The 14923-nt window shown below is 48.2% G+C and overlaps 1 protein-coding gene across 4 annotated transcripts in view; it reads right to left on the reverse strand.

The window, feature by feature from the left end:
• Positions 1 to 14923, reverse strand: part of CHST12 (carbohydrate sulfotransferase 12) — a 155284-nt gene that overhangs the window by 92717 nt on the left and 47644 nt on the right. The window contains exon 1 of one of the 4 annotated variants that reach the window (XM_085629220.1): positions 14395 to 14435. The exons of the other annotated variants lie outside the window; for them this stretch is intronic. The gene's annotated coding sequence lies outside the window, so the exon portion shown is untranslated. Of the gene's footprint in view, positions 1 to 14394; positions 14436 to 14923 lie in introns of those variants that run through there. 4 annotated transcript variants of the gene reach the window in all.

The following is a 14923-nucleotide window of genomic DNA, read 5'->3' on the forward strand; positions in this document are numbered from 1 at the left end:
TATCTAGGATATATTAGTAAACTGTAGGCTTTCATAAGACACAGCTCAGTGGCATCCATTTCCGATATAAAACCACAGAGAAGAACCCCTTCTGTACATGAAGCAGGACCCCATTACAAAAACAGCAATGACCGTCTGCCTTATATTACACAGCAGATTGGCAACAAAAGCTCACACAGGAGCACTCCCCGCTCCACATGAAGAAGCCCGGCAGCACCATGTACAGTTTGTTGGCTCCCAGTTCCATGCCTGGCTAGTTCATCCAGTCCAAGACTTCCTTGTGAATTCTGGGATTTGGAGTCCCTGCGAGTACAATTTTAAAATAAAGGCTACAACTCCCAGAATTCAAAGCAAGACCATGAGCAGGAGAAACTACTCTTGCTGAGACTTAGGGAATTGTAGAGCTATGTAGGAATAAATGTCTGCTTTGGGAGAGGGTGTCGCTCTGAAGAAGGGGACACAGTTGTGTGCATGCACAGTGGCACAGGCTCCCTAAGCCCTTGCTGGCTTTAGGCAGGAAGCGGCGACATGCCTGGCTGCGAGGCTAGCCTGTCAGTGCCTCAGCTCAGCCTCAAGCTGGTCATGGCTTGCTTTACCGAGAACTCCTGAGTGTTGTGATTGCCAGCGGCCAGGGGCATAAAAAAGCAGCACAATCCAACTCAGAGTAATAAAGGTGAGGCCAAAGGGGACTAGCAGTGAGGAAGAAGCGACCCTAATCTCAATTCTACATTGGACAGGGAGAGAGGAGCTACAGGACAGGCTGGTAGCAAGGGAGGGACAGAAGCAATACAGTAAGTAGAGAAAAACGTAGTACCATCACCAAAACCTATTAATGGGAACACATATGGGAAATGTAACCTTCTACAAAAGGCCAGGGACGTGAAGGCCAGCTCATCCAACAAATGGAAGTCCTTAAAAACTACGAAGGAGCCAAAAGCGGAAGGGAGCTTATTGTCACACTCTCCATATACATCTTATGTGTATGTATGTAGTGTATTGCTAAATGAGGTCCACTACAAAACTAAAAGGTACCGGTGACCACAACCTAAACCTATTTTGCTTCCAGATAAATTAGATTGAAAAAGACTCTAAAATTGCACAACACTCATTATTCAATGTCTGGCCTACAATAGGGACATACAAGTTCAGGAAAATGGACACAAAGGTCTACTGTGCATGAACGTCCTATTTATAAAAGTGTCAATTAGGTAATGCGTAAATTACCTATGAGTAGTAAAGGAATGAACATGAATTGCTAAAAGGTTGTAGAGCACAGACATGCAGAAGTGTAATATAGCAAGTCCTAATTTTCCCGTCTAATTCAATGGCCATGTGAATGGGCTCCCCGTGTGTAGACCAGCACACATTGCCCCCTTTGTTGGTATAAGTGCCAGACACACCGATGACAAGCGGGCATTATTGCTCAACTCGACCAAGCAGCAGCTGATGAACTTGAATAGGTTGGGGCGACAGCAGAGTGTACATTTTTCAGGAGGGTTTTCCAGCTAGGAAAATTAAGCAAAAACATGAGGTTCAACAGTACATTTTTCAGCAGCCCTTTCAATAAAAGTGACTAAAAAGCGGTAGGTTTTACAGGCAGACACGGCGTACTCTTAGAATAATTCAGTCCCTCAAGTTCACGTTTGCAAGCATGAACCTCTGCAACATTTCTTGACCAAACCCCATGAAAAAAAACTTAAAAAACGAGAAAACCCTGGCAGTAGTTCGGACACAGGACGAGGAGAATGAGCAGATAACATTAAGAAGCAAAAGAGTCGACGACATTTTTATTTTTCCCAATGAAGTTGGACTGAGCGCAAACGTACAAATAATGGTAGGGTCCTGGCGGACTCAGCGTGCCCTCTGATCCGGTCATGGAGACTGTCTGTCATAGATTGCCGAGTTCCTGAAGCCCGCCCCCTACCACCCTGGCTGTCAACTGCTTAATCCCCACCCATTGAACGTCTGAGGGTGGTAAACACCGGGCACTGTGTAACCTGTAATTAGACCGTCCCGGCACCGGCTTCAGACTTGCATTTACCGGTAGCGTCGGTGAAATTCCGGCTGCTTGGCATCTCTAGCGTCATCGCGTAAGTACTTAAAATTCCTTTTCCAGAGTTCACTGCCGTCCAAAGACACTTTACACGTGGCGGGCTCAGCCAATGCAAAGTCACTGCTCTGACAGCATGCTGTGAAAATCCATTCATTACTCGAGTCAACACGCTGAAGGAACGCGCAACTGAAACTTGGAAATGACAAAGACACTTATAAAGAAATATAATTGGGGGAAATACATTAAATGCACAGCAAGAACACGGTTATGCACGCCAGTGCTTTAAAAGGAAAAAATAAGTGCAGGTACTCACCAAACTGAGATGTGGACAATCGGCGGGGTTAGGAGGGCAGGGCTGTGGGGGCGGGGCTACAGGCAGGGCCGTACCCCGCTACCCGGCCAGAGGCATACATTTAATTTGATTGACATTTAATTGGTGTGCAAATATGCACACACTGCAGATAACACTCATCCAAGAACACGCACAGGGACATAGAAGCACTCATGCAAGCAGACAGGGTATATGGTTCATGTGTTTTAGAAACGCATATTCGCTGATGTCCACGATACTAAGCCTTGATTACCCGACCCCCGCGCCCCCCCTGCTACAGCGTCATCACCACCACCACCTTCCTCCTCGATCTGGCTCCAATCAAGTGCTGCCCTACTCTGCTTTGCCAGCAGGAAGCCTTCTCTTAGGTTTATTCGGTTTCCCAGAGTCACAAGTGTGCCTGTTGCAGGCCCTTCTCACACACCTACAGTGCTATTGTCTCCACGGAGCCTGAACGGACACTGTCAATCATCACAGTGTGACTTGGACCCCTCCCAAACTCCCTGCCAGCTCTGAATGAATGCATAAGGGTATTGCTCACTTAGCCCTCGAGTGCTTCACGAAAACGGACCGACTTGTCAACTGTGACACGCTTCTTTTTTTACATGCCAAATTGCACTGAGTTGGCTTGCTACCCCATGGGTACCGGTACTCTCCTTGGACAAGAAGAAGTTCCGGTACTCAAACGCAGAACAATTAGAAGTTCCGGTACTTAGTACTGGCCTATTTAAAGCCCTGATGCAGGCACATTTACTGGAAACGTTGTGGCCACTCCTGAATGAACAGTTTTGAAGACTGTATGTTTAACCCTGCCGATAAATACTGTGGAACTGGTTTCCAGGAGGCAGGCACTCGTTCAGTACGTGCATTACCTCTACGTCCCTCGTCCTCGACCCAGTCATGTAATGTAAATTGATACTTGTATAGCGCGCTACTCACCCGCAAGGGTCTCAAGGCGCTTGTACGAATACCGCTGTGGAACCCATCCTGGCTTTCCCTGTGAGGCGTCCACTCCTGGGCACCCCCAAGGTGGAGGCCAGGCATCCTTAGCGTTGTGGGGGCCGTTGTGGAGATTAAGCAAGCTATTGCCCAGAGTTGCAGAGTGGGACTCCATGATTGGAATGGCACAGAGGCGAGAATTATCAGGTCCATGGAATATTTTTTTGAGCCCAAGCCCCGCCGAGGCGGGGAATCAAACCCTGGTCCCGGGCTAGACCTCTGCATCAGGGTCTGCCGCTCTAATCATTGAGCCACACTTCTCCACCCATCACTAATAAGTATGACTGGGTAGAGGACGAGTAGGACTAAGAGTAATGGGGATTACCGGTAAGTAATCATAGCATTACTTTTGTACCACATAGTGAGGCTGGGAATTTCCTGCGGCTGGGTGATGAGATGCAAAGAAGTTGTTTTTTCTCTCAATCAGCATCCGCACAATAACATACGTTTACAAAAAAACTGGACTACTTTCAAATAAGCAAACAGACATGTAAGAGAAAAACATTTTTGAATAAAAAAAATGAAATCAGGAATAAAAAAAAAACAGCTAACAGGTTTGCTGTAGGAAAGTTTGGTCATTCAGATTTGGTATTCGAGTTGGAACAGGGCGGGGAGAGAAGGTACTGGTACTAGTCAAATTGGCTCATGCACGTTAACTTCACGACCCCCCCAGCACTTCGCTAATCTCTGTACTAGCATTACAATCAGTTGTGCTTTACTGTAAAAAGGTTTAGAAACTTATAAAAACCTCTTTGCACTCAGAAACAACATGGCCGCTGAAGAACATTACACAGGGTGGAGTTCGCAGAGTTTTTCCCACTTCGTGCTCTGCCTGGAGCACGGAGTTCCAGAAAAACTCTGCCAAACGCCACGTGTTTTTCTTGCATGTGGCAAACCAATGTTAAGTTGGTAAGCACAAGTGAGTAATCGAGTGGTAGGACGAGTCCCAGTACGATTTCTCAGTGCAGTAGAAAATATATTTGCGCAGCAGGAAGAAGCAATGCCCACCTGGCATGCCGCGTGGTGCAGTCTGAGCTGATTTTACAGCACGGGACAAGCTCCCGGCTCTAAAAGTCAGCCCAACGTACCGAAATGCCGCAGCTCGCAATACTCCATGAAATTCTGCAGAGTGATACTCTGCGAGTTCTGCCAATCCCCTACTAAAACACCCAAGCTAATAATGAGAGAGGGCTCTTCTTGAATGGGGGGGGGGGGGGGCGGGACATTCCTGCCAGTGCTGGGTAGGGTCACTGCATGACTGGGGAATGCAAAGCTTTAAGTGGGCCGGGTACCTCTGAGTCTCAGGCCCGGTAGTAGTTAAATAAGAACATTGAAACTGGTCCCTGTCGGGCCCTCTATTCATGTTGTTAACTTTACTGGCAAAAACAGTGATCTATTTCTGAAAAATGAATGTTAAAAAAACATTACAGTAATCCACAGTTGTTTAGCTCCACTTTATATTTTACATGTTTTGATTAATAAGAGTGTTAGCTATTTCCCGGATGTTGTATTTCACACACTGTAGTTTATCGTGTTTAAGCCACTCCCTTAATTACACAAGACATGCCCTTTTTAGACACCCCCATATTTTTCAACCCACTTAAAGCCCTGGCGGAATGCATGCATCAGTTTCATTCTTGCGTCAAAAGGAGGGGTGGGTGGAATGTTTTATTCCACCCGTAGAATTTGGAGAGTAGTGCGGAGTTCTGGCCAAATTCCGCCAATCGCCTCATAGGTACATTTCTTTCCGTCGATGCTTCAAAGATACAAGCACTTTTGGTTGCCCCCTAGCGCCATTTTCTAACACTGGTGTTTGGGGTCAGAGGGCTACTTCTCGAGTAGATTTTCTGCCGCTGGAGTAGAATTCCTACTTGAGAGACAGCAAAATCAGCTCAAATTGTTGCACGCTTTGTGCGGTGCCATTTGTGCTGATTTTTCAGAGCCGCTTGTGCTACAGGCGCTAAATTGCAGCGCAACATGCATATTTGCTGCCCATTGGCAGAACTCTGCGGAATCTTGTAGTTTTTATGTAACTGCGGAATTCAGCAGAGTAAAACTCTTCGAGTTCTGCCCATCCCTAGTCAAAAGCCCTAGAACCTAGTTCACTGATAAGGAGTGTAAGTCAGCCATTTAGGGGATTCACTGATAATGGAAATCTAATTTATTACATTTTTAATAGCGAATGATCCACACCTTCTATCAGGAAATTATATTCAAGTAAAGTGGTAGCCATCAAAATGCAATTAACAAAGTAAATTTCTGCTCTGACTTGGGACATTTATTTTTATTTTACAGATGGGAATATGGGTTTTTGCTTAAAAAAAAAGCTTTTAAAGAATCTATGAAAAGTAAAGAAGCAAAACATGAACAGGGATTGCATTAAAGATGGCATATACATTTTCCCTTTCCTGTAGACATTCCCGCTTTCTTCTTTTGTACAAGACCTCAATCAAAACTAGGCTAACTACGCAACAAGGGTAATTAGGCCACACCCCTCTGCTATATCGCTGTGCTCGCACTACAGCCCAAAAAGAAGAATTACAATGAAGTTAGCATTTCTTAAACCGAGCAAGACTCAAAAAGGGATTTACCCCATTATTTGTCTATGTGGAAATGAATTTATTTGTAGGGGTACGGTGTCAGTGACCACCAATAAAATTAGAATCCTTTAGGGGGTTTTACAGAGAGTTTTCACTTTATTATTTCAAATGCGCAGACACCGCAAGATTTTCAAAATTTGGGAAAAATGTTATATATATATATACAGGCGCGCAATACCCATTGGACTCACAGGGCTTCAGCCGCCCCCCCCCGTCGTGTGTGGCAGCCCGGGATGAGACAGCTTCCCGGCGCACACACAGCCGCACCCGAGCACTTCACAGGTCTTTAAAAGACCATTTGCATGTTAATGAGGCCTTGCTGTTGTTCCACCCCTTCTAAGAGCCCCTGCAGCTCCACTCTGCCTATGGCTTAAAAGATTCAGCCCCCCCTGAAATTTTTCCTTAGCCCCCCCCGAAATTTGGCTCTAGTTGCGCCTCTGCCGAGGCCCCCGACTACAAATTGATTATGACCCTGGGGAGGTGGTGGTCCCCGGGGTCAGGGGAGGTACGAGAGGATCTCCATTTAAAAATGAATAAGAGTGGGAAGGTGGTCATCCACCGGGGTGTCCACCAGGCCCCCCGATTCCTTTTTGCAATGTGGCCCCGGGAGGTGGTGGTCTCCAGGGCATTAATAAGCCCCAGGACGGGGCGGGGGAGCAGTGTGTACCCCTCCTTTCTTTTGAAAATTCTCAAGCAGAGTCCCAAGATGGCAGCCAACACTTCCTGGTTTCAAGTGTTGCAAGCCAATCAGATCTCCGCACAAGATCCGGAGGGTTAGTGGATCCTCAGCGTCCCTATACATACAAAATTACATTTCTTTTAATAACCCCACCAATACTGAACGGATTACACCAAATCACAAAAAAAGGCTCTTCCCTGGTCAAACATCTACCTTTTGCCTAAGGGAATTAATGTGGGAAACGCACTTTTTTGACCCCCCCCCCACACTTTTTCTCAGCCCCTGCTTGATGGATCACCCTAAAACTTTCCATGCACAACAAGGAGGACTGGGGCACTTGTTTTGGAAAGATTCGTCAAAGGACACCAAAGATATAGACAAGATATAGACAAGTCAAAAAACGCTTTGCCTATTGAAACTATAACTACGAACTGGTGACAGCCAGGAGGTAATATATATATTACCTACTGGCGGTCAACAGTAGGTAATCATAGATAGGACCTATTTACCATAGATGAAGTGGTTTTTGTTTTGCTAATAACTTTGGCCCAGTTTGACGGACTTCCTGAAATTTGCAAAGCCAGTACGTCAACCACATCAGCTGCTGTCTGTAAAGTTTAGGGGAGAGCAGGTAAAGAGAAAAAGAGGCGGGTCCCAAAATGTGTTTTACCCATGCAATTCCCCATAGGGTTTTTAGACACAACTACAGCCCGAACCGCTGAACGGAATTACACCAAATTTGGTAGAAAGGTGTATCTTGGACCAGAAAAGAGTCATTTTTAGGTCTCGCTGAGACAGCGAAAGCTGTCTCTTTGAGACATTTTGTAAGTGGGCTTTCAAAAGTGCTACCCACATGGTTTTGCTGGCCTAGGGCTTGAGTGCACGATGGCGTGCACGTGCACAGCTGCTCCTTGCATTCCCCCCTCCCTTCTCACCCAGCCCGTTGATGCTCTGCTCGATTACTTTCACTTTGGCCGCTTTGACCCTTGCATTCCCCCCTCCCTTCTCACCCAGCCCTTTGATGCTCTGCTCGATTACTTTCACTTTCGCCGCTTTGATGTTTGATCGCAAACGCGATCACTTCCGCTTGGCATAACCTGTATTTGTTCTCTTTGTCCTCACATATGCTCTTCCCTCTATGTTTTTCTCTCTGGTCTCACATGTGCTATTCCCTCTGTATTTTCACTCTGCCCTCACATGTGCTTTTCCCTCTCCATTTTTCTCTCTTTCCTCACACATGCTATTCCCTCTGTATTTGTCTCTCTTCCCTCACATGTACTCTTCCCTCTGCATTTTTTCTCTATGCTCTCACATGTGCTCTTCGCTCTGTATTTTTTTCTCTGCCCTCGCATGTGTTCTTCTCTCTATATTTTTCTCTCTGCTCTCACATGCTCTCTTCCCTCTATGTTTTTCTCTCCGGTCTAACATGCACCCTACCCTCTGTATTTTTCGCTTTGCTCTCACATGAGCTCTTCCCTCTCTATTTTTCTCTCCTCCCTCACATGGACTCTTCCCTCTGTATTTTTCTCTCTGCCCTCACGTGCTTTTCCCTCTGTATTTTTCTCTCTGCCCTCACATACTCTTCCCTGTATGTTTTCCTCTTTGCCCTCAAGTGCACTCTTCCCTCTGATCACATGCATACACAACTATGCACACATACAAACACACACATGCATTTACACACACATATGAACATATACAAACACACACAGACATGCATAAACATATGCATATACATGCACACCAACACACCAACCCCACATACACATATAAACAAGCACGCACACCAACATACTCAAACACATATACATACACACAAACATGCAGACACAGACATAGGTATACACACAAACATATGTGTACACATCCATGAAGACAAATGAACACAATGACACACCCATACTTGCACACCAACACACACATGCATACACAAACATATACACATACAAACACACACACATGCATACACACACAGATATATACATATAGACACACACACTATGCACACACACGCATCTCCCGTACTGTCTCAGGGGAAGAGTCGGTGTCACCTGTCTCCTAGAGGGAGATCTCGCATGAGACAGTAAGACTCAGAGACATGTGGCGGTGGGGCAAGACAGACATGCCTCCCTTTAATTGTGTTGTTGCAAGATGGTGACTATCTTCTGCCACTGGTGCATTCAGATAAGCAGCAGGAAGTTCGTCGGACACATGCACAGGTTTCAATTTCGAGAAAGTGGGGTGAACGTTTCACAGATCGGCAGTGTGTGTCAACACGTGTTTCTCCTTCACGGCAAAGCCAATCAGTAAGTTTTGTTTAACCGTGTGGTCATGAATCCTTTAAATTGCATAAGTGAGCGGGTATGGATGTAAACAAAAATGTAACACTAATACCACATTTTCTGTCACTCTTGTGAACAGGTTTGCTGTGAATGTATGAATGAGAATGGCGTTTCAGAATACGTTGCATGGAAAAGGGTCAACATGGTGTATACGTGTTTTTTGGTGTTTTTTTTAATTTATTTTTTATTGCATGGTTAACGTCATGATATACCGGATTCGGATGCTTCATTGCAGATCAGCTGTTTGGCCCGTGGTTATTTACGAGTTTGGAAAATACTTTTGTATTGTTTCGATTCTTTTGGTCTCTGCCCTATCTCTTGGCTGCGTCCTTACTCTCTCCCATCTTCTCTCTCCACCTCTTTGCTACATGTTCTCTCGTAATGTTTTCATTTTCCCCAACTCTCCTCTTTACTCTCTCTAATTCTTTTTTTGCTCCTTTTCTGTCTCTGTCCCTTCTCTCCTCTTTCTCTCCCCACCTCTCCCTTCTCTAACCCCACTCCTCTTCCTCTGCCCGCCCTCCCATCCCTCTCTCTCGCAGTACTGCAGCATAGGCAGCACCAGGTCTCTGATGCCTTCTCAGTGTTGGCCCTGGGGGTGGAGGAGGTAAGTCAGCCCCCCAAGTGAATCCCATTATCAACAGATAGTGAACCTCTATTTACCAACAAGTACGAGCGGTCTCGGGTGACGGCTGATGCGAACAGTGATCTGCTGTCGGCCCCGGCAGGGCCTGTGGGGTGGGGGCGTTACCTTACACTAGGAGAGGAAGTAAAAGTGATATCCTCCCCTCCCCCCCACTCCACCACTGTCTCTCCTCACCCTCCACCTCTCTCTCTCCTCCACTTCTGATTCCCTTCCAACTCGGTCTCTCCTTACCCTTCACCTCGGTCTCTCCTTACCCTCCACCTCGGTCTCTCCTTACCCTCCACCTCGGTCTCTCCTCACCCTCCACCTCGGTCTCTCCTCACTCTCCACCTCGGTCTCTCCTCACCCTCCACCTCCGTCTCTCCTCACCCTCCACCTCCGTCTCTCCGAACCCTCCAACTCTGTTTCTCCTCACCCTCCACCTCACCCTCCACGTGTCTCTGCTCACCCTCCACCTCACCCTCCACGTGTCTCTCCTCACCCTCCACGTCTCTCCTCACCCTCCACATGTCTCTCCTCACCCTCCACACGTGTCTCTCGTAACCCTCCACACGTGTCTCTCCTCACCCTCCACACGTCTCTCCTCACCCTCCACACGTCTCTCCTCACCCTCCACACGTGTCTCTCCTCACCCTCCACACGTCTCTCCTCACGCTCCACACATGTCTCTCCTCACCCTCCATACGTGTCTCTCCTCACCCTCCACACGTGTCTCTCCTCACCCTCCACACGTGTCTCCTCACCCTCCACACGTCTCTCCTCACCCTCCACACGTCTCTCCTCACCCTCCACACGTCTCTCCTCACCCTCCACACGTCTCTCTCCTCACCCTCCACACGTGTCTCTCCTCACCCTCCACACGTGTCTCTCCTCACCCTCCACACGTGTCTCTCCTCACCCTCCACGTGTCTCTCCTCACCCTCCACGTGTCCCCTCCATGTGTCCCTCCTCACCCTCCACGTGTCTCTCCTCACCCTCCACGTGTCTCTCCTCACCCTCCACGTGTCTCTCCTCACCCTCCACGTGTCTCTCCTCACCCTCCACACGTCTCTCCTCACCCTCCACACGTCTCTCCTCACCCTCCACACGTCTCTCCTCACCCTCCACACGTGTCTCTCCTCACCCTCCACACGTGTCTCTCCTCACCCTCCACACGTGTCTCCTCACCCTCCACACGTGTCTCTCCTCACCCTCCACACGTGTCTCTCCTCACCCTCCACACGTGTCTCTCCTCACCCTCCACACGTGTCTCCTCACCCTCCGCCTCACCCTCCACATGTGTCTCCTCCTCACCCTCCACATGTGTCTCCTCCTCACCCCCCACAGGTGTCTCCTCCTCATGCTCCACATGTCTCTCCTCACCCTCCACACATGTCTCTCCTCACCCTCCACGTGTCTCTCCTAACCCTCCACGTGTCTCTCCTCACCCTCCACGTGTCTCTCCTCACCCTCCACGTGTCTCTCCTCACCCTCCACGTGTCTCTCCTCACCCTCCACGTGTCTCTCCTCACCCTCCACGTGTCTCTGCTGCACGCCTCACACTGCTGCACGCCAAACACTGATGCACGCCTCACAATGCTGCACGCCTCACACTGCTGCACGCCACACACTGCTGCACGCCACACACTGCTACACAAAACATTGCTGCACGCCACACACTGCTGCACGGCACACACTGATGCAACCGGCACACTGCTGCACGCCACACACTGCTGAACACTGCTGCATTACTCACTGCTGCATGCTGCACGACACTGCTGCACGCAGGACACTGCTGCACGCCGCACACTGCTGCACGCCGCTGCACGCCACAGTGCTGCATGCCTCACACTGCTACACGAAACACTGCTGCGCGCCGCACACTGCTGCACGCCGCACACTGCTTTTATGCGAGTTTATGCTACTGACATTGTAAATGACAATGCCTTTTATTTGTTTTAAAACCAAAACATAAATAAAAGGCATTGTAATTTTACAATGCCAATAGCTCAAACTCTTATAAATGCGAGACCTATTGCATTGCAAATGCTTGTTGTAATTTGGTTTAAATCCGTTCAGAGGTTTCGGAGTTATTAAAGACAAAAATTATAGTTATTTGTGATGGGGACCCTCCACGGATCCGGCAGATTTCACAGTGAGATCTGACTGGCTGCCACCAATTCAACCAGGCAGTGGTGGCAGCCATCTTGGGGCTTGGGCCTCAGCCAAAGTCCCAAAAAAAAGAGAGGGAAGGTAGGAGTACCCTGACACCCTAAGCCTGGTGGTGGGGTCCCATGTGGGACCCCACCGGGAAGCAAAAACTTTCTGTAATTTATTTTTTCCCTGCGAATAAGTGGAGGACCCGCCAGAATTTTTTTTAGGAAAGCAAGCACGGTTACCCACAATTGCTTTTTTGTCCCCTGGGTGGGCCAGGTCTCGGGGAATTTAATTTATAGTTTAGGGGAAGCACATGGCCCCCCCTACCCAGGCCGATTACGGCCCTGGAGACGCCATCCCCCATGCACTGCCGCATGTGAAAACGGGCAGTGTGGCCCTCCTCCCAGACGATTTAGGCCCCGTGGATTCCCCCCCCCCCCACCCCCCGGGGCAAGGCCATGTCCAAAAATGGGGCGGAGGACTTTCCGGCCCCTCTCCCAGAGCCAATATTGGCCCTGGGGACCCTATCCTCCAGAGCCGGATCCAGCTGTGTCTCTGGGTGTCCTGTGTTTGCACACACTTGGCAGGAGCAAATTTAAAGCTCCCGCCAAGTGAGAGCAAACACTAAGTCTGCTCCCAGTGGGTGGGAGCATCAAAAATGCTCCTGCCCACAGGGAGCAGACTTTTTATCTGTTTCACAGCAGGCAGGGAAACAGATGAAAAATGTGCTCCTGCCCACAGGGAGCAGCACTTCTAGCGGCTTCCTGTGGGTGAGAGCAATGCCAGCTCCCGCTGGAGGCATGGAGCCAGCTTGGGCAGCAGGGGCTTTGGGGCTCCCCTCGCAGCCCCAAACAAACTTGCAATGGGTGCCCTGCTTGGGCTCCAGGGCACCCCTTCCCCCTTTACTGGGCAGGCCCTGGTGAATGGGGTCACCAGGGCCAATATTGGCCCAGAGAGAGGGGCTGTGTGCCCTCTCCCCCTTCCTAATAAGGCCGGGCCCTGAGGGATAGTGTTCCCGTGGCCGAAATCAGCCCAGGGAGGAAGGCTGCGTGGCTCCCCCGCCCCAATTATTAAATAGGCCCCAGGGATAGGGTCCCTAAGGCCAATAAAGAACCTGGGAGGGGGACTAAGTGCCCCCTTCCCCTTTTTAATAAGCAGTGGGTGCCCTGAATGGGCTCCAGGGCACCCACCATTTACTGAGTGGGCTCTGGGAAATGGCATACCCGGGGCCAATATTGGCCAAGGGAGGGGGGCTGCTTGCTCCCTCCCCCTTAATAATAAGGCCAGGCCCTGGAATATATGCCCCCTGGGGCCGAAATCAACCAGATCCGGGAAGCTGCATGCCTCATCTCCATTTAGATGGGGTTGACTGCATGTGGGGGGTTGGCTGCAAGGCCTTGCCTGCGGCCAGGTCCATGGCCGAAGGCCCTTTGCGTAATAATGATTTGTGCTGCGCACACCAAATTTTTTATGATTTAATTCTGAATTTGATATTAAACGTGTGTTTAATTTAGGCGTGCTGGGGGGGGGGGAAGGAGGTAGCTAATCTCCCTATTTACTAAACTTCGACGTAATGTTTCAAGTGTATATGATCACTTGACCCTACCCGCACTGCTTTGTGCAAATAAATACATTTGCCAAAAATATATCCACAATCTTAACAAAGTTATCATACGTTTCACATTATTTTAATGCATCTTTCTTTTAAAAAAACATGAATATAACATCCAAGTAATCACATCAAAATTTCTTAGCATGACAAAATATTCTGTATAGAAGCCAATATAGTTTTGGTTCTTGTCATTCCTTGTAATTGAGCATTACATGAATTTCAACAAATCTAACAAAACATTCCTATATTGAATTCGTTGTTTTATCCCAATGCATTTTGGGATCCAAGATCCCTTCTTCAGGGGAACTGAAAAATGAAGCATAATAAACATGAATGTGTTTGTTCTCTTCAGCACATAGAGGAATAAATTACAAATGAACAGTCTCACATGAATCTGATATAAGGAATTCCTTTTCCATCTTAGAAATGAACCAACACCAAAATGAAACACCCAGTGCGTGATAAATAGTGAAATCGGACATTGCTTCTCCAACTTACCAACAATGAATTTAAAACGACCATCTAACTATGTCCGGTTCAATGTGTGTTCTGTACTGAAAACCAGAAAAATCACACCAAAATTTTTTAGGATATGGGCCGCCTTTGGTCTCTGCTCAGAAGGTTAACTTTAATCAACCTGACCAGTAACCTTCAACGTGGATTAATTAAATGAACTTAATCATGATTTTTACGAGCAAATTCCACTCATCTTCCAACAGAATATCACTGAAGAAGTGATTGGGATATGTGGTCGAATACTCCAAGCAAACCCAACTGAGTTGTAACCCAAAGACAAATACAAATGACTGTATTTACCAATTATTAAATATATCTTGCAGTAAACGCTTCCAAGACGACGACTTAACTTTCTCCATGATGTTAAACTCAGTATCAATGCCAATTTTCACTGCAAAGCAAAGGAAACTGCCTGAATCAAATTAATCTACGTATCGACTCACACCCTCCGATGGCTGACATCTGCCAGCGAATGTGTTTTACCTTGATTGCAACAGTTCACGATGATCACTGTGACCCTCGGACAATTCTCCGGAGCGTGCGTATATGCGCCTGTATGTGAACCCAACTTCTGGGCAGACCGTCACCTACAAAATCACAAGGCGAGAAGCGCTCTAGTTTGTGTCTCCAACATTACGTTTATGAAAATTACACATTCGCCCTCCTATCGTCACACTGGCCTTTGAAATTCCGGCACGACACCCGAAAGACTCCGTTTCACTGGAACGCTCTCAGCGTGTACCATCCTCTCTAATTCAAATAGCGTAAGAATAGTGGTTGGCTGCATGTGGGGGGTTGGCTGCAAGGCCTGGCCTGCGGCCAGGTCCATGGCCGAAGGCCCTTTGCAGCATGGGGTTGGCTGCATGCAGGGGTTAGATGCAGGGCTTGGCCGCAGGCTATGCCTTGCAGCCAATGCCTCTCTGCGCTTGGCCAAAGGCCCTACGCAGCGTGGGGTTGGCTGCATGCAGTGCTAAGCTGCACACAGAGGTGGATGTAGGGCTTGGCTGCAGGA

Source organism: Triturus cristatus, chromosome 10, assembly GCF_964204655.1.
Source record: "Triturus cristatus chromosome 10, aTriCri1.1, whole genome shotgun sequence".
Classification (NCBI taxonomy): domain Eukaryota; kingdom Metazoa; phylum Chordata; class Amphibia; order Caudata; family Salamandridae; genus Triturus; species Triturus cristatus.